Below are 21,880 nucleotides of genomic sequence, written 5' to 3' on the forward strand. Positions count from 1 at the left end.
AGGTCCATTCCATGTTAGTTGGCACTTGATAATACTGATGCTTGACACTTACTATAATTTTGTCTTAATCGGCACTTGAACTTGCTCGGCATCAACTATTCACTCAACATGTGAATTTTTCAGCACTTGAGTGACTCGACACTCATTACAACTCAACATCCATATATGTTATACTCGACATATGTTACTAGCTCAACATGAACTTAGTAAATATCTTAAGTGTGTTGACACTTAATTGCCAAAATGAGTATGAGATCAATAGTTTGCTAATAATAATGGAAATAATAGGATGATAACCCTATAGGTGATGAAAGAAGGAGATCACAAAGCACATCCAATGATGGAGCAATACATAATAGAGCATGGAAATAGATTGTATGTCACAAGTGTAACAACTTTGGACACATTGCAAGGAATTATAGAGCATTAGTCAATCAAAATGAACCTAATCAGAGAAGGAATACACTTGTATGCCATTTGTGTAACAAATTTGGACACATATAAAGATTTTTTTGAATGGACAAAAGGAACTTTACTAGGAATCCAAACTACATAAGGAACAATAACAAAAATGATAGAAGAAATGAGAACAGTAGAAACAACAGTCAAAAAGAGGCACTTAAAGAACATGTTGAAGAATTTAAGGAAGTATTTGTGAAGGAAAATGATCCATTGAGTTCACATGTGGTTCTAGAAGAACAATTTTTTGATGTACCTGAAGAAAGAATGAAATCAACCACAGTATGTGATTCATCTTATGTGTGAACTCTTGTTTCAATGATAAACCTCCATGGAAAACTAGGTCTAAGTCGTTATGAATGTCACTATCTCCAATTCTCTCAAACTTGCAACGTATGCATGATCTAATGTCTTCTACGTATAAGACATTTTTTGGAACTCATGAAAATACTCCTAAGGGATCATCTACTTGAGATATGAATGGATGCTTCTTAAACATATACCTTGGCCTCACACTTACATCATACATAGTATGATTCTCCATTTCAATTGATTTAAATACTTAAGAACTTTGTAAAATACATGGAAATTGTGTAACTATAGATTTTCTTACTTTGCACTATGTACACTTCAAATTCACCTTTTTTTCTATCAAATCATTCTAAATTTATCCTTAATTCTTTACAGGATCGAATGGTACTCAAGATCTTGTTTGCATCCCTTAAATCTTTCAGATTTAACTCTGCATTGATTGTGTGTCTACCAAATTTCATAAAAAAATATTTTTGTTAACCAGTATATCATGTTTACCTTTTTTCTCCTTTATGTGGATGATGAAGTGGAGAAAGTGGCTAGATACATGAATGGCCTGAGGCAATCAATTCAAGATGAGATTAGCTATGCTATGATGGATAGTGTCAAAGAAGCATATCAATTTTCTTTAAAGGTTGAAGAAAGTTTCATAGAAAAAGAGGAAGAGGTGGTAGATTTCAGAGAAGCAGAGGCAAAGCCTTTGGAGAAGGTTGTAGATCTGATAGTATAATACTAGATAAAGGAAAATTAGAATTTAAGGAAGAATCTATTGGAAGAAGACGTAGCTACACTAGGGGTAGCTATACTAGTTATAATAGGAATAATATTGGTGCAAAGAGAGAAGAGAGATCTTGTTTTAAAGGTACTTATTACAAGTGTGGAGAAGCAGGACATAGAGAATTTGAATGTACTAACTCTGGAAAGAAGATTGGAGGTAGTAGCAAGAATATTTTAGGTTGTGAAGAAGTTAACGAAATAGCTAATGAACCTAAAAATGGTGAGAACCTAATGTTGAGAATAATCTTGTGGAGTGAGGAAATTGATGGAGAACCTATTTTCAAAAGAAGTTTGATGAAAGGTTGATCTTGTTTGGGAAGATTGATCTGTTGGTGATTGTTGTAGAGGCTCTGCAGAGATCTTGAAAGATGGCTCCAAGAGGATTGGACCCTAGGATGATTTTGAATCTCTGTGATATAGTGGAGAGGAGGATTAATGAGACAATAGCTTGGGTGGATGCTATTGTGGATACTAATTTTTCTAAAAGAGTTGAGGAACCAAAGAAGAAAGTTTTATGCTACTGGATTTAGAGTCTACCGATCTGGAAGAGAGTTGTCTAGTTGGTTAGAAGACTTGTTCAAGAGAGAAGATGGCATCACAAGGTCGAGGTGGAAGAGTTTGGTTTTGCTGATGAATTTGTGGATTATGATATAGACCCTGCAGAGCAACTAGAGGCTATTGCTAATGATATTCCTAACCTTGTTGATGTTGGGATGGAGATTGGTTTTCATGATCAGTTGGTTGAGTTTGACATAAAGATTGTAGAGCACTCAGTCATGGATGATCTAGTTGATGTTGGTGGTGATTTGTATGTTGAGCATCTTGTTGTAAGCAATGAGATGGTTGGTGTTGAGAGTTTGGAATGTGTTGATAGAGATCTACATATTGCTGCTGATATGGAGCTTGTTGCTACTGGTGTGGATTTACTAGTTGCTGATGTGGATGAGGTTTTGCTAATGAAACATTATGCTTAGTTTGTTCTTGGGAGTGAGCATGCTGATTCGATGGTTGAGATTCTGGTGTTTGACAAAGTGATGCTGATGTGGATGATTTTCATGTTATTTTTCTTGCCTCTATTGGAGTAGAATCCTTTGGTGAAGATGAAGATGATTGTAGATATTGCTTTTGGCGTGAAAGTGTGGTACACACTTTTCTTTTTACTTGGGGAGTTTGATGCAAGAGCATCTTGCATCAGAAAATAAAGGGGAAAAATAATTTTGCTTTTGTTTTTGTTTTTTTTTTTCAAAAAAAAAGAGGAAAAAAAATTGTGGAGAGACAGAAAGTGATGAAAATTAGAAGAAAAATAATAAATAAATAAATAAAAGAGGGAAAAGGCATTTGATAGGTGACATTATTCAATGTAACTTGTGGCTTGAGGGTTTATTTTAATTCGTAATAGGCTAGGCTAACTTGTGGCTTGATTTGGTATAAGTAGAGGGCCTTGTCTTGTCATTATTCATTCAGAGGAGGAGGAGTGAGTGTGCAGAGTAGCTAAAGAGTGAGTTTTTCTTGGGTCTATGGATAGAGCACCAAATGTAAGGCAACTTACAACAAGATTGTGATTAATTATCCATCTTGGAGAAGATCATGGAAGATGGAGTAGCTAAGTAAGAGAAGATCTTCAGAGTGTGTGGACAGAGCGCCGAATGTGAGGTAGTTTACACTTGGATCTTGGTTAAAGTTTGAGAAGAGCTAGTAGCTGTGGCTTGGAAAACAAGGAAATTGCTTGGTGGGCTTGAGAGTATAAGTTGGCTCTTCCTTGGCGATTTCTACCAGAGTGTGGATTTGGACTAGCTAATGTTTGGGTTGGATCTTGAGGGATCTTGCAAAACTTTTACTGTAATTGCTTTATATTTGGCCATAACTAGGAAGGCCTTACAACCAAGCCAATTGTATGTAAATAGTTATTTTATGAATAAAGAGTTGTGTTTTGGTGTCAGATATTGCATTATTGTTTTGTTTCCACTGTGTGGTTATTTTGCTAGGGGCTAAGACATCTCCCTTGGAGATTCTCCTACCTTGCACTATGTCAAGTGGTATTAGAGTGACTGTTGTTCCTGAGCATGTAGAAAAATCACCAAAGTTGAGGTAGTTTGCACCAGGACCTTAGGAGGACATGGAAATGGATCTATGATTGTGAAGATGAAAGGTTGATCTTGTTCGGGAAGATTGATCTATTGGTGATTTGTTGCAAAGGATTTGTGAAGATCTTGGAAGATGGATCCAAGAGGATTGGACCCTGAGATGATTGTGAATCTCCTTGATATATTGGAGAGGAGCATTAATGAGACAATAGCTTAGGGGGATGTTGTTGCAGATACTACTTTTCTAAAAGAGTTGAGGAACCAAATAATAAAGTTATATGCTACTAGCATTGGAGTCTACCGATCCGAAAGAGAGTTGTCTGGCCAATTAGAAGACTTGTTTGAGAGAGAAGATGCCATCGCAAGGTTGAGGTGGAAGAGTTTGGTTTTGTTGATCAGTTTGTGGAGTCTAATACAAAACCTATAGAGAAACTAGAGGCTATTTCTAAGGATATTCCTAACCTTGTTGATGTTGGGATGGAGATTGATTTTCATGATCAGTTGGTTGAGTTTGACATGAAGATTCTAGAGCACTTGGTTGTGGATGATCTGATTACTATTGGTGGTGACTTGTATGTTGTAAAGCATCTTGTTGTGAGCAATGAGATGGTTGGTGTTGAGAGTTTGGAATGTGTTGATGGAGATCTACATATTGTTGTTGATATGGAGCTTGTTGCTGCTAGTGTCGATTCACTAGTTGTTGATGTGGATGAGGGTTTGTTGATGAAGCATTATGTTCAATTTTTTCCTGGAAGTGAGCATGTTGATTGGATGGTTGAGATTCTGGTGTTTGACAAAGTGATGAAGATGTGGATGATTTGCATGGTGTTTTTCTTGCCTCTATTGGAGTGGAATCCTTTGGTGAAGAAGATGGTTGCAGATATTTCTTTTGGTGTCAAAGTGTTGGACACACTTTTCTATCTACTTGGGGAGTCTGATGTAGGAGCATCTTGCATCAAAAAATAAAGGAGGAAAATAATTTTATTTTTATTTTTATTTTTCCAAAAAAAAAGAGGAAAAGAAATTGTGGAGGAGACAGAAAGTGACAAAAATTAGAAGAAAAATAATAAATAAATAAATAAAAGAGGGTAAAGGAATTTAATAGGTGGCATTATTAAATGTAACTTGTGGCTTGAGGGTTTATTTTAATTTGTAATAGGCTAGGCTGACTTGTGGCTTGGTTTGGTATAAGTAGAGGGCCTTGTCTTGTCATTATTCATTCAGAGGAGGAGGAGTGAGTGTGGAGAGTAGTTGAGGAGCAATTTTTTCCAGAGTCTATGGATAGAGTGTCAAATGTGAGGCAATTTACAATAGGATTGTGATTAATCATCCAACTTGGAGAAGAGCATGGAAGATGGAGTAGCCAAGTGAGAGAAGATTTTTAGAGTGTGTGGACAGAGCACCGAATGTGAGGCAATTTACACTTGAATCTTTGATAAAGTCTAAGAAGAGCTAGTAGTTGTGGCTTGGAAAACAAGGATATTGCTTGGTGGGCTTGAGAGTACAAGTTGGATCTTCCTTGGAGGTTTCTACCAGAGTGTGGATCTGGACTAGCTAGTGTTTGGGTTAAATCTTGAGGGATCTTGCAGAACTGTTCTTGTAATTGTTTTGTATTTGGTCATAACTAGGAAGGCCTTACAGATTGACACATTGCATGTAAACAATTATTTTATGAATAAAGAGTTGCGTTTTGGTATCAGATCTTGCATTGTTGTTGTGTTTCCACTCGGTGGTTATTTTCTGGGGGCTAGGACATCTCCTTTGGGGATTCTCCTACCTTGCACTACATTAGAATCCACTTGATGTAGTACAAGGTAGGAGAATCCACAAAGAAGATGTCCTAGCCCCCAACAAATAATCACATAGAAGAAGCACAACAACAATGCAAGATCTGACACCAAATCACAACTCTTTATTTATAAAATAACTATTTGCATGCAATGTGTTGGGTTGTAATGCCTTCTAGGTTACAACCAAATACAAAGCAATTACAATAACAATTCTGCAACATCCCTCAAGATCCAACCCAAACACTAGCTAGTCTAGATCCACACTTTGGTATAAACCTCCAAGAAAGATCCAACTTGTACTCTCAAGCCCACCAAGCAATCTCCTTGTTTTCCAAGCTATAGCTACTAGCTCTTCTCAAACTTTATCAAAGACCCAAGTGTAAACTACCTCACATTCAGTGCTTTGTCAACACACTCTAGAAATCTTCTCTCACTCAGATAATCCATCTTCCATGCTCTTCTCCAAGCTGGATGATTAATCACAATCCTATTGTAAATTGCTTCACATTTGGCACTTTGTCTATAGACTCAGGAAAAACTCGCTCTTCATTTGCTCTCCACACTCGCTCCTCCTCCTCTAAATGAATAATGATAAGACAAGGCCCTCTACTTATACCAAACCAAGCCACGAGTTAGCCTAGCCTATTACAAAATAAAATAAACCCTCAAGCCACAAGTTACATTTAATAACACCAAGTATTAAATATCTTTTCCCTCTTTTATTTATTTATTTTCTTCTTATTTTTGTCACTTTCTATCTCCTCCAATATTTTAATTTTTTTTCCTCTTTAAAAAAAAGAAAAAGAAAAACAAAAAAAAAAAAAACAAAATTATTTTATGATGCAAGATGTTCCTACATCAGAGCTTGTTCAAAACCAGATGCAAGATAGCTAGAAAATTGTGTAAAGTAATCAGTGATAGTGGAAGTTTAGATAATTTGGAGTTTGAGGAGCTGGTTAACAAATTGCATTTGTAGAGATTGAGATATCCTAAGTCTTACCATGTTGCTTGGATCTAGAAGGAGTATAAATTACTTGTAAGTGAACAATGCCTTGTTAAATTAAAAATTAAAAATTATCATGATGAAGTCTTGTGTGATATTATGCGTATGGATTGTTGTCATATTCTTTTGGGTAGACCTTGGCAGTATAATAGACAAGCTTTGCATGATGATAGATTGAACCAATACACTATTTGGGTTAATGGGAAAAAAGACATATTCTTCCTTTGGTGGAAAATCTTGATGAAAGTCACTGTACCAAAATTAGAGTATGCTTGGTTGAGGGTAATAATTTTGTAAGAGAAATGAAAGAACATAATGTTTGTTATGCTTTGATTCCTAGAAAAACTAAGAAACAAGATAAGTTAGAACATGCACCTGAGATTGAACCTTTGTTGAGTGAATTTTATGACATTATTTTTGATAATGTACCTGATGGTTTGTCTTCTATCGTAAGTATAAGTCATTATTTGGATTTGATACATGGAGCTAGTTTGCCTAATAGAGCACTGCATAGGTTAACATTTGATGAAAAGATTGAGATGAATAAAAAAGTGCAAGAATTGCTTGAGAAGGGTCTAATTAGAGAAATTTTGAGTCCTTGTGCATGTAATACCCCAAAATTGGCACACTTATGTGCTAAACCAATTCTGGTCTATTTAATCAATCTTAAGTCCTATTATACTAGGCAATCCTAATTCTGATAATTGCTACTTGAACTAAGTGTCAAATGCAGAAAATATCTAATTTGCATTAATTGCATACTTTATTTAATTCCTAAGTCTAATCAAATTAGCAAAGGTAAACCTATTAATTAATTTAATTTAATTACGAGTCCTAACACTTTTATTAAATTAAATTTACCCCTTTGGCTAAAATAAACATTAAGGAATTATATGTATTTGATTTAATTACAAATTTCCTCATTTTAATTAATTAATTAATTAATATTATGCATTTATTAGGTCATATTTAACTTTATTAAATTAAATATACTCTACAAATTCTTTCTTTAGTTTAGAAATGGAAACTCTGAGTGAACTAGAATTGGAAAAGGAATTAACTCAATTAACTCTTTCTCAAACTTAGAAGAAAATCAGTTAACTTCATTTGCACAAGGAAGTTTCCATTCTAACTCAATCTCATTTCCAATCTTGACCATTCATCCAAATTGATCTTGACCGTTGATCAATTCCGGAATTCTATGTAAGAAGCTCTCAACCTCATTATAGGGTTCGGAAATGAATTGTATTGAACTTATGTTGAATTATTTTCTCACATATTTACATTCAAAGCTTTGATTTTCTTGCATATTAATCTCATTTATCTTAAAAATGCACTCATTTAGATTAATTTGTCTTTCTTGTTTCTAGATTAATTTTCATATCTCATTTAGATTAATCTCGCATTGTCATATAGATTAAATCCTTCATTCTAGATTTCTGGTTGCTATAGCTTCTTGATCTGAGAGAAATTAGCAAAATCAATCTAGTTAGGAGGCAACAGATCAACTTGTTAGAAATTTCAGATGAACAATTCCATGTTCATTCTGGGATGATTCTTTAGATAAGGATCATGTTGAAGTGTGTGTGAATCATAGAGGCCCACATTTCCCACTCACATTTCTGGCACCCACGTGGGGTCAAGAAATCAAGTTTTTGGCCTCATCTGTTCTTTATTCTACAAGTTTTTAATGTTCTATCACTCTGGTCCATATAGTTCCTTAGTTTCTTACACAAAAAAATTCATTATCACGTAAAGAAACTAAAATTTTGCTCCTTGTTTTGCACTTGCTTGCACGAAAAAGTGTATAATTGTGTGGTTTCTTGCACAATACACACCATTTTCTCACATGGGCCTATCAAGAATTTCATGCAAAATCTGGCATTAGTAAATACAAAATACAATTTTCAAATTCTATTTTTATCATGCTAATTTAATCTAACATTTGTTTCTGAAGCATTTTATTTCTATTTTCTAATTTTCAATAGCCTAACAGTGATGTGCAAATCATTTTTCGAAGACACCCTATTACAAACTCATAAACAATACTGACGGTTTGATTGCAAGATGCTTAGTTGAAGATACACATGTCAAAGAATGAATTCAAACCCGCTTAAACATTGTGTCTTCTTTTACTACTTTCTCACACATCGTCTAATAGAGCTTGTGAACTTCACAGGGCTTTAGAAAAAGGAATAGGGGAGTATGCTCTTTACTACTTGGAAGTGATGCCTAAGAGTAAATCAGAAACCTAGATGTCTTTGGAAGATAGTACCCAAGGGAGGCAAGAAAGTTAGTGGTTCTCCTATATGAGTCTTTTTTATGAAGAGATGATAGTTTCCTTTTAGGGAATCAAAATCTTGAGAAAAGAAAAGTTGGGATTGAAAAGCTAACTTGGTGATGAACATGTTCTGCATGTTTGGGTAAGGTGATGAGGTAGAGGAGTATGCTCTTTCCCCTTGAGGGAAATAAAAAAATTGGACCCTTAGATCTAAACCACCAGTTTGAGTCAAACTTTAGAGGGCCTACTAGAGCGATCCAACCTCTAGGAACGACCCAAGTGAGCACACACCTTTCATTGGTGATTCCAAATCACTATAATAAAGAAGCTTTGTCGAGAAAAAGACTCCAAATCCTTGTTGATTTCTTTCTCTCGATTTCTAATATCACATATGAAGAGGAGGCTCTATCTGTTGCACTGGGAAGTGCCGCCCCTAGTCTTGCTAGTGAAGTGTGTGTACATTTAGATGTTGGTGTGGGCCTCAACTTCATTTGGGAAGCCACCACTGGTTAATGTGAATGGAAGCCAAGTAAAAACTTTTAGATAGTTGCTACTTGGTTCACCTCCGAATGGGGGTAGAATCTCTCCTATAGATACTCACTATAGGCATGTACCTAGATGCTGGAAGATGGTATACGTGCTTGACCCCTGCCACAAGGGTGCTCATTTAGTGTATATGTTATCAAGTCCTTGGAGTACACCAAAAACATGGGCACCCTCTAGTGGGGTGACATAATTGTGTGAGGTGAACACATGCACATAAGTTGTGAGACAAAGGTTCTGTTTCCTCCACCATTTTTGGTTATAGGGATAAAGTGTGTCTTTTTTGAGTCTTTAAACTTGTCCAAATCTTTAAAAAAAATAAAAGGTCAAGACTACCCCATCCCTTCGAGGTTCTTTTTCCTTGGTTGGATTGTTTGTGACTACTCCTTGCTTCTCGTGTCTAAAAACAACTGTCTACTTCAAAACCAAAATGATGTCCAAAATCTAAAAATAATGCTGATATTTGCCTGAAACTTGTCAACACTATTGGTCCTTTGTTCATAAACTATAAAAACCTTTAAAAATCTCTTCAAGTTCAGTCAAAACTTCTTAGTCTAGTTATTTTCTCACTTCCAATTTTACATAATCTCGCGTGAGAAAACTAGCTATTATAGTGAGCTATTTAAGCTCACTCTGAAAAATCTAATCCAAGTTTGATCTATGTCTGGAACACTTGGTCATTCCTTTGTCTACAATAGTGTCCAATGTTGACTTCTTTCTTAGTTGACAAATTGTGATTTAAACATGAATTAGTCTCCTCACTTGGTTATCTTATTCTATTCTCTTCTGTTCATCATACCTTGTGTCATGATAGTCATAACTCTTGGCTGTTCTAGCCATTTCTCAGACAAATCATACATAGGTATACAACACACTTATCTCACATTGAGGCTACATTCTAGTGTGGTCCTTGTCTAAGCTTTTCTTTCCATCATTGTCTATGACTATTGCAACAAGGAGTGGAAATGTGTTTCCTCCCTATAGACTTAGATTTAGTAGAACTAGAGGTCAGAATCGTGGCAGAGGTTTCTTCCTTGTTTATACACGATTTGAATCTGGTGAGTCTAGTGAGGAGCCTTCATAGTTTCCTTCACCTGTTAGACCAGCTTGTGTTCAAAGAATGTTCTCCATAAAGTTTTATAAACTTGAAATCCCTTGTATCAAGAGAATCTTGAAACTAATAGAATACCTACATCTCTAGACAATATAGCTAAATTCTCATTTAGAAGACCTTTTCAACCAACATGTACACTAAAACTTACCACATTCCTAGAATGACTAATCAAGACCACAAAAATGGTGAACATAGTAGAGGACAAGATCACCAATGGAATGAAACAGATAAAGAGCCTTTCAGTGATGAGAATGAGGAAACTGAAGAAATAGCTCCTAAAGACATTTAAATATGTCATAATGATAAACACTTCTAGAAAGTGATGAAGATCTTGCTTAACGAAGAGAAAGAGAAAAACTTTCTCAAACTTGCTCAAGAAGGAGCAAAACTACTTCATCACTTTAATGTTGAAACAATCATCACACATGAAAAGGAAACAAAAATGTCCAAGTTGCTAAAACAACTAAAAATCATGCAAGAAAAGTTGACCCAAATGATGCATGACAAGGACAAAAGAATAAAAACATACACCTTCGATAGTCTTTGTCCATTTCCTTTTGACAAGAGTCCAGACACACCTCTTTTTCCAAGAGGAGTCAAGTTGCCCAAGTACAACAAATACTTTAGAACTTTAGATCCCCAAGATCATTTGAGGGAATTCAATGCTTTGCCTATGGAATTTATGCACAATAAAACATATCTCATGTGTCTATTCCCATGAAGTCTAGGTGGTCAGGCCATGGAATGGTTTTCATAGTTTCCTATTGGTATCAAAACATTTGATGAGATCACTAACCTATTTGTTCAACAGTACTCACACAACATACAACATCTAGTTCACATACATGACTTCTGTAACCTCAAATAGAAAGTTGGGGATCCTTTCCTCATATTCCTTCAAAGGTGGTAGCAACTATATACCAAATACTCATGAAATATTCCTAAAACAAAAAAACTTGATATCTTCATGGATAATATTTTACTTGATTTTGGGTATACAGGACAACTTCAAAGTCCACACACCTTTGAAGACATGGTCACAGAAGCTATCTAAATAGAGGAATTCATGGTAAAAAAGGGTGAGATAACCATTCAAAAGGACACCAAACAAGGATCAACCTCTAGTGAGGAAAAATCCAAGTATCTGAACAAGAATCGAGAGGTAGTACATGATGGAGTAGTTGATAAAATTACTCCTAAACCTGTCAAAAAAACTTTAAATCTCATAGAAAATCTCAAAGCATCTAAAAATGTTGACAAATCTCCTCTTGACAAAAAGACATTTGGAAACAAAATGAATAATTCATCTTGGGTTACATGCCAAAAATGAGAATATACACCTCTTGGTTCTATTGACAAAGGGGATCCTAAGTTCTATTGACACGTTGACCATAGATTCTTTGACCAATATATACTTAAACTCTCAATTTTTTAGTTATAGTTAATCCGTATTTGTGTCGTTGAATTGGAGTACTTGATTCATTGTTTTTTTAAAATTATAAATCTAATCCGTATAAGTTAATATTTTTTAATTTTATGACATGAAATAGTAAAAAATAAATGTAAGTAAACTTCAAGGGGACTACTTATAAAATGATGTATGGTGAAATTGAGAAGACAGTGGCAAGGGAAACATAAACTAGGCGAGATATTAGGAAATTATCCATATTATAATTTCTCAATTGGTAAGAGTAGCTCGAAATATCTTAACTTGAATAAAATAGTTAAACCTACAATTCAATGAGAACATTGAAATTATGATCCAAAGAGGGAAATGATGGAACCTAGAAGGATTGTTTCTTACTATGATACATGTAGATCATAAAGAGTATTAAAAAGTTATAATTGGTATAGGAGGGTCCTTGCAAGGGAAGGACTTGGTAGAGCCTATAAATTTGAGTTTTTACAACATCTCTGTTACATAAATTGATAATATTATACATCTTGAAGTCATTTAATACAACTAATAAAAAATAAAGTAGAGACAAACACGAGAGAATCGTAAAGGATTCACGTGGTTGATGAGTGAAAAAGAATAGAAAATTATATAGACAAGGGCCAAGTGCATGTAGGTACATGGTAATGAGGTTATTATTTGGAGCCTAATCTAACCGAAAATGTAAAATTTCCCCATCTTTATTAGCGTATTTCCCCCCTTAATCATTTAAATAGGGTCTGCGGACAGTGTCCTTGGGTTTCTTACTCTTATAGTATAGGTCGGGTTCAAGGGGCAACATCCCCCAAAAGTTTGTCCAAATTTCAAATTATTTTACAACGGCATCAAAAGTTAGTTTTTCTATTGGCTGACATATTTCTAACCATAATTTTGTAATTGACACAAGTCTTGTTAAAATGTATTAGGGTTATGAATTTCATATGATAAATTTGTAGCATCTTTTAATAGTATTGAGTTGTAATGGATTATTGATTATAACTTTTTAGATTTAGTAGATTAATAATATTGGATTCTTTTGTTGGTGGATGTAGCCCAATATTGGGTGACCAACGATAAAATGTTGTGAGATCATCTCGTTGTGCCTAATTTTCTAATTTAGGTCACACGAGGGTCCTATTTCTATTTCTTAGTTTCTTATTGTTGTAACTAGTTTAATGGACAAGTTGGTAGTGTGTGCAGCCCTTTGATCTTCTATTTTATTCAGTACAATTTTATTACTTGATTTTTGTTAGAATTCTTGATGCCTATTTGTGTAATTGATGATTCAAGACATTCTCTATTTTATTTATACTCACGTGTGTACTCTTGCTCACTATATGCCATTAGGAACACTATTATAATATAATTGATAGAAATTTAGATTCCATTAGTTGAGTAAAATATATGCTAGTGCGTTAATTTGGCTGATTTCTAGGATTAATTGACAAAGAGATAATGTATTGGATAATATTTGGCTAAATATTATTATTTTATCTCGTTTTATATGTTTGTTGAATACTTCAGGCTTTCTATGATATAATTTGATGGTTAGGCAATGTTACTAATATTCTCGACTTAATTTAATTATATTTTCACCTTGATAACATTTTTTTTTCTTGTAGTACGAGAAGCATAAAATGTGATGTAATCATTCATATTTACAAAATGTGATACTTTTTAAAAAATTTAAAGGAAGAGGGCAAAAGTGTGATGATGTCTATAGAAAATAATAATTATATAATATTTCAATGGTTTGGATTGTACAGTGTAATATATAATCATGAAGAAGGAAAGTGTATGCCAAAATCTGCATAGAATTATAATTATAAATATTTTCACATTTTAAAACATTTTGTATGATTTGACATTAGGAAGGGAAAATGTATGCTAATATTTTAAAAAATGATCGTCAAATCATATTGTCTAAATTGAAGTTAGGCAATCTATATACTCATATTCACAAAAGACAATAATTATAAAATATTACATGCTAATATCTGCATAAATTAATAATTATGTAATATTTCAACGTTTTCAATATTTTAGATAATTTTATGTAGCATGTGATTAAAAGGGCATAAAATGTATTATAATAGATGAATAGAGAGTAATAATTACAAAATATTTGCACAAATTTTTAAAACTATTTGCATTCAACGAAATTCTGTATCATCGGCTCGAAGCATTTCTGTTGCAGAACCCATGCCGCATCTTAAAATTCCAAGAATGTTCTTTTTTACATAAGAAATAATAAATGACATTTCCAATCGTTAAAATACTTCTTCTTGTTAAATATTTGGGATTTAAAACAAATTAATCTTCCTAAAAATTGTAGTACAACTTATATTTGTTATTTTCCAAAAAGTTTGAGGCTGAGTTTTGTATATGACCGCTTTTGTTATTCCTACGTTAGATGCACCATCTCCTGTATGAGCACCAAATGTATCTCCCAGTACTACTTCAAGAGATTCGACCCTGCTGGGACTTGCGACATCCATTTCACTAGATGCTTTAAGGAATAATTTTACTAGATTGTTAAAATTAATAATCTGCCAAGCATTGATACCAACACTGTCAATTCTTCCAATGGAGCTTATGTGGTTTTTACATGGTAGACAAGTGACAGATTCATTTGAGGAACAATTTTAGGCCCCCCTTTCATTCTCTAAATGCTATGTAGCATAATATCCCGTGCATCCATTTATAATGCTTAGGCTACTTCCCACCAAAATATAAATAATGTGTGATCCATTGATATTTCAATAAATATATCACAAGTAATTATACTACATTGGATAGAGTGCTATCAGAAAGTTAGAAGAATCCTTTCCTAGGGGTAGATAGTAATTAATCAAATCAGACGTATCATGAATTATACATACAATAAAATATTATTTAATACGTCATTTAATTTCTATGAAATCATGCTGATTTAAAGATTTCCCATTTAATCGATGGTCAAATATAAATGATTCATTAAGCAACAATACTATATTTTAATTTAGGTTGCCTCATTCTTTTTCTAGGGTATCTTTTAGTTTTATGCTGGATAAAATTAGAGAAACAATATGGCTTCAGAGATCTGTGTCTTTTTTTGTAGATTTCATTTGACATTGTGCATGAGCTTCATGTGCCTCTGTATGCTTGCATGTAAATAGAAGGATGAAACAGATGTGGCCAATATAGGGTAGACAAAAATTCAATACATGGAAAATATGGACACGTTTGGCTACAGGAATAAAAATATGGGAATAGGAATTATTATTCTAGTTTAGTTATTCTGGAATAGAAAATGAGAATAAGTATGTATTCCTATTCTTCATTTGGTTAGATGAAATTGAAATTGGAGTTTGAATAATAGATAAAGAAAGTCAACAGGCCAATTCTCGTGTGCCTTTTCACTCTTGATGGATGTTTCATTCTAGAGACCTTGAGGCTTCTAAGCGATGAATCACAATGAGGACTGAGGATGGAACTTGGATCTTGTCTTTAACAAAAACACGGTCTAGTCTTGCCAATTTGATATCTTGATTGACCTTGTCATTCTTGAAAATTAGGTTCCAATGAGCATCCTCACTTAGCTATTGGAGATGGAGGAAAACTTAATAGAAGAGACATCAACAACTTAGCTTCCCAGAATGATATGCCATGGTATAATTGCTTTGGCTCACCCTTGCTCATATAATTTGCAGCCAAGAATAGGGGAAACACCAGAAGTGCATAAGAAGTGTGAGGCATAATTGAAGTTACCGTATAAAGCTCTGAAGTCGTAGGATCACATTGTGAGATTTTTTCACGATTTCATTGTGTACGAGTCCAAGAGTATCTATGAAGGGAAAAAGGAAGAGGATGTTCGAGTTCCTTGTGATTTTCTTCATCGGTCAGGTAATAAGATGCTTCATGTCCCTAAACATTCTTGATGTTTTGGCATATGATCTCAGTATTCAAAATCAATGCCTTGAATCCAATAGTGGTTTTCCCAAGAGTGAAACCTCTGTTCAAAATTGGTCATTTTACAAATTTCTTTAGCAAACCAATTTCTCTGACTTGGGTGCTCTCGGTGAATCTCCTCATGGACATGAAATTTAAATTTTCATGAAATATGAGTAGATAAATTTAGGAAAGGAATACATATTCCAATTCCACCTATTTAGGTGGAATTACAAATGCTCAATTTTGGGCCAAAATGAGAATACGTATGAACCTATTCTCAATTTTGATTTGGTGCAACCAAAGGAAGGATTAGAAATTTTCATAATTTACATATGCCTAATACCTATTCCAGTCTAATTGCTACTGCCAAATGGGCCCTAGGAGAATACACCATGGAAAATAGGAGCATCTGGTGACAAATAATGTCAAGCTCTTTTTAGTAATTTTGCACGGTTAGTGCTGGCATTTCGGAGTTTGTGTTGGAAAAAAAAACTGCTATGATTTTCTTGTTAGGTTTACATAAATATAACTTGTGATAGACATTTGAGTATAGATCTGTGTACATTGCACAACCTTCATAGTAGTTTGTGATTTCAATAATTGAAAATTTTGTAGATTTCTTGTGCTGAATTCATTGTTTGTGTATTCATTAAAACAAGACATTCTACTTTATGTTTGGGTATTCATTTAAAAAATATAATTTTTTCAATGGGTTTCAATAGATTTCATTTTTGATTGTTGTAAAAAACTTGTTTTCATGGGGAAAGATGTGAGGTCCCTCCTCACATGTACTTATTAAATATGCATCTCTCTGTTAAAACTGTTGTAGGAGATTAGAATGGATATGAAATAATGTTTAATGGTTTAGATGTCCTAATAAGAAGTGACATCCTAATACATTCGTGTTTTAAATATTCAGTGATTCATGAACAAACTACATTATCTCGACTGTTTAAACATTAAAATTTCACTAACGATGATACAAGGCTTTCTCACCTAATCATAAGGATGTTGATTTTGATACCTGGACGATTAAGTTTTATGCTTCAGATAGTTCAGTATTCTTTTATTGGTGACGTAATGATGTTTAGGTATATACATGCCTAATGAGGATTATACTAGTACTTAATCTGAATTAATGAATAAGTTATGTTATTATTGATTATGTGATTTTTGATGATTAAATGTGAATAGAAATGAATTAAACAGTTAATTATATGAGAGATTCATGTAACTATCCAGATAAATTTTGAATATATGTATGTAATTTTCTTGAGCTATTGATATGCGTAATGAGTGTGTAGGGTATTTTAGCTGAGAAAATCTAACGGAGAAACAAAACTGAACCCTATGTACTGTTTGTGGAAACTATGGTTAAATTTGATGAAGGATACAAACCTTGTTGTTTGTATTTTATTTGTATTGTGAATTGAACGAATGTATCATTCTGTAATCAGTAAATGTTAATGTTTTGTAACAATGTTTTTATAGTGTCCCTTGACACTCGTGAATTGTATATGCATTCCAGCATGATAGTTAGGGTTAACCGAGTAACCTAAAGATCTAAGTCAGAGTAGCTTAGTGATCTTTTTGCTAATCAAGTTAGTAATCGATATTAATTACCCCTAATCCAGATTAGTGTTTAATCTACATTTTGAAGGTTGTTAGATAGTCCTAAAATTTCCTAGCCTTTAATAGGTCCCTAATTAATCCTAAAGACCTAAAAACATGAAATCTAAGTATCCAAGAGGAATGGGTATGGCTTGGGGGCATTTTCCACCCCCTTAGCCCCTTTTGTTGACTTTTATGGTCACTCAAAAACACCATTTTTGCTTTATTGCGAAAATCGATTGATTTCATCATGGGTTGGATAGCTTGAACTCCACCTTGAGGTTAGCCTTAGGTCTAGTTGTGTTAGAAGCCTCTAGAACTTTTAGGCAAGTGGGGGAGTTATTTCTTTTTAGAGATGGTTGAGTTTGTGATCTTATTTAGAGGCAATTTTGAGGAGGTTTGGAGTGTTCACCCAACCTCTACTTTTAGAGTGAAAATCAGGATTGAAGGAGAAGGAGAAGGAGAAGGAGAAGGAAGGGAATGCTCATCTCAAACTTGTTCTATTGCCATAACCCAAATTTGAAGGTAGGAATACTTCACCTCATTTTGTTCATGTTGTGCTTCATGTTTCAATTTTATTGTTTATGCACATGTTCGTGTGTGTGTTGAGTATGTTGGGAGGGTTTGAAACAGATTAACTTAAATGTCTTTCCTTTGTATTTTTGCTTTGAATTTCAAAGGGATTGTATACGTGTATTGGCATTACTCACCCTCGGATAGGGCAGAAGTGGCCATGTACAGGGAAAGGTCTTTAGTTGGACTCTGACAGTGTAGAGTCTCTTCTCAGGACGAGAAGAGGGAGAGAGGGTAGGGTGTTATGGGCCCCTACTTGTCAACACAAACCACGTATGAGTTTTGGAATGTAAGAATGGAAGAACAGAAGTTCTTGAGTTATAGCCCCGAAAGGGCACCTATTTTGGTGGTGTGCCTGATGTCTCCTGTCGAAAAAATCCACCTTCTCCCTAGTCTAGTTCAATGTCAAACCTGTTGTGTAAACTCGAGATGGGAGTCAATGTCTGATTTGGTCTTCATGTTATGATTGGTTGTCTCCTCGTCAGTTTTCATTCTCTCGACGATCACTGTGATGTATTGGAGAGTTCGTTCTTTTCTATGTTTAAAAAAAAATTAGAGTTATAATTGTCTAAATTATTATTAGAATTATTGAGTTATATTGTTGTTAATATTTTGTTCAAAATAATGTTATAACGTACATATTAACACTATTTTAAGGGTAGTCGTAAATTGTGTTTGTTAGTGGGTCTGGTATTCTTTTATGTTGTTAGTATAATATTTTAAATGTAAATAAAAGTAATAAGGTGTTAGATTTCAAATTAATGTTAGATGAGTAAGTTTTGTTAAAAAAAAATTTTGCTAGTATTATTTTGAAGTAATTTTAATTATTATGTTTTTAAATATTAGTTATTTAGTACATTTTAGTTAGAATGTTCGTATGTTAGATTATATTTAAAAATTTAGTATCATTATTGATTTGAAAAGGTTGTCTAAGATAAATTAGCTGCTGTATTTAACCCATTTTCAAATATATTTAGATTTATTATTTTAAGTGGTTATATCGTTCTTAAATCAAAGGTTAGTGTTATTGTATCTTAAAATGTTTTAGATTAGTAAAGGTTGTAAAATTAAGTTAGATTATTAGATTAAATTTTAAGTGTTGAATATATATCTAGATAGTTGTTTATTATTGCGAGTTTACGATAATTTGGTTTAATTGTGTTTAATTATAATATATTACCTTAAAATCAAAGCAATAATGAAAAAAAAGATGAAATCAATTTAATAACGAATGCTTAGATTTAACGACCTTTTCACACTCATCGATGATAAACTTGAATGGAAATGACAGGTCATCGTTAGGAGATCCCATATCTGTTTCTCATTTTACCTATACTTTAACGTGTGCATCTAAACTTTTCAAGCTTTGTGGTGTTATTGATCTAAAAATAAAATAAAATTTGTTGGTGTGTTTTTGCCCCAATTCTTTGGCATGACAGAATAGCTCAATCAAATTGAAAATTTTAAGAAGTCATTTTGATTTAGAAATTTCAGTTCTCATGAAGTTGTAAATTTCAATAAAATGGTAGGATAAAATCTATCACACACGCTCCTGAAATTATCTCTATCAAAATATTTATATTATTTCACAATGTATAACAACAACAACGATCAATTGAATCTTCAGTTTGAAAGCCTTCGATTCCACCATTTTACTTCGCGCGATTTAATTGAAGTTGAAATCTGATAGTTATTTTTTTTCTTAATAGTTCCTTCAACTTCTTGGCTCCACCATTTTTCTTTACATATTTAGTTAAAACTGGAGTGTGAAGATCATTTATGTTTGTAAGCTCTTATTAATATTCCTTACTACTACCTTTTCCCTCCCTTTTCATGAACATTTTTGGGTTGCCCAGAAAATAGAATTCTCAAAAATTTGAGAAATGTTACAAAGATTAGAAAGAGTGCACAAAGTTTAACTATTAAACCCTCTACTCCATCAATGCAATTGATAAAAATAAAACCAGGTTTCATTATTTAACAAACTTCATCACCGCCATGAATTTTCATTTAAATTATTATTTCAACTCTACATTAGCTCCCCCTATTGTAATAAATGTAATAATCCATTATTAGCTACTTCTCAACCATTAGAACTGAAAGTTGCAAATTTATTGGACTACTATACAAGATGAAGACCTGCATTTTATCACAGTGTAATAGATGTATCTCTATTTTCTTGCCCTATAATAGAGAATTTTACAAAATTAAAGAAGTTAATAACCTTTGGACTTTCTTCATCACTACACAAATTGACATCTTGTATCAAGAAAATAAATAATTTTTTGAATATAAAAAGCAGCAAGAGGGCGCTGACCCATCATACAAACAAAAAACATTAGACAATGTTAGAAATAAAAGAACCTAGTGCCAAACAACGAGAAAAAAAGAACCTCAACTAAAGTCCACCTCTGTAAAAAACAAAGGTTCAAATGCGGAAAACCCACCAACCTATGGAATGGATAGATCCATCACTGCTAACTGCTAACCCATCAAAGAGTCCCAGATCTGACAAACCCAGAAGCAAGGCACCCCTGGTAGAACCATGAAAAAGAAAAAAATATGACTTCCCACATGAAAAAACAAAGAGGGCATCATCAAGGAAGATTCCCCACTGACCCAACAGGACACCAATAAGACCAGAGATCCTCCCTCCATCGAGAAACACCTCTGAGAAGCGAGCATCCCGTGGGTCAAAAAATCCCCCGAAATAAAGAAGCATGGTCCATTACTCTGCAAAAACCACTGCCATACCATGGAGGAACCAATGAGACACATGTTTGAGAAGCACCCTCCATTCGTCTGGTGTGGCATCATCAGATCCCTCTCTCCCTCCATCGTTGGCCCACTCACTGTAAGAAAATGCAGCTTGCCTCGCAGTCATCCCCGCTCCAAGATAATAGTATTAAGGAAAGAAATAAGTTAACTGAAAAAAAAAAAAACATTTGAATTCTAAGTTGTGTTTCGAATGGGGTAACTCGTGACAATTGCTTCTTATTAGCATACAATATAGACCCCTATTGTAAGAGATACTATTCCATTCCTTGTTAATGCATCTAGTATCTAGCAGAGAGATTTATACATTTTGTTATACCATAGCAATACGAAATCATACATCTTCATCTCCATCTTTTCATGAAACAAAGACGCAAATTATGTATCAATCAAGGGAACGGAGCCGCAAGATCTAGAATTGTAGAACATTAAAGTTCGTATCATGACATGTTTCATTTGTGAGGATGTTAGTTTACCATCATAGAAATTCTCACACTCATACCTTTGGATAGCTGATTATAGCTCATTAAGCTTTGCAAGCTTTTGGAGATAACTACCAAGTAATATTGAATTGATCTAACCGTTAAAGTTTTCAAATGAATGTACATGTGATATATAAACGTGTACATCTATTACATTCGATTTGGAAATGTAGCTTGTGCTCTCTATGAGATATCTCTTTGTATAGGTTCGCGTGTTCTATATAATGCTTTTCTTCGTCCCAACTGCACTTCTTATGGGCCGAAGCATGATTTGTTGGGTACATGCCTTCAAATTCACAAAGTAGACTCTGTCTCCTTCAGGTTTCTCAAATATGATTGGCCAGATCTTACTATCTCCTATACATGACTTGGATTCCGTACTTAAGATAATTTGATATTACACATTCTAGTAACACCTTAGATAGTGCCTCCACACATTCTAAGAATCTAGTTTTGCATGAGCTTTATTATAGAGCTTAAGCATGCATTCGATTGAGTAACACAATAGATGTAAAGTCCAATATAGTTAATTCTAATTTTTAAGGAACCCTATACTAGAAATATAGTGAATGCATAAAACATATTATAAAAGAAATATTTAATTGTCAAATTTATAAGCTATATCAGAATTGAGTAAAATTCATTTGTAAATATTTATTCATTGTTTTATTATTTTAATAACATAACGAACAGAAGGCAGTTATTTGT

The sequence above is a fragment of the Cupressus sempervirens genome, chromosome 3 (assembly GCF_028749045.1).
Source record: "Cupressus sempervirens isolate cs-2001-9-10 chromosome 3, ASM2874904v1, whole genome shotgun sequence".
Taxonomy (NCBI): Eukaryota; Viridiplantae; Streptophyta; class Pinopsida; order Cupressales; family Cupressaceae; genus Cupressus; species Cupressus sempervirens.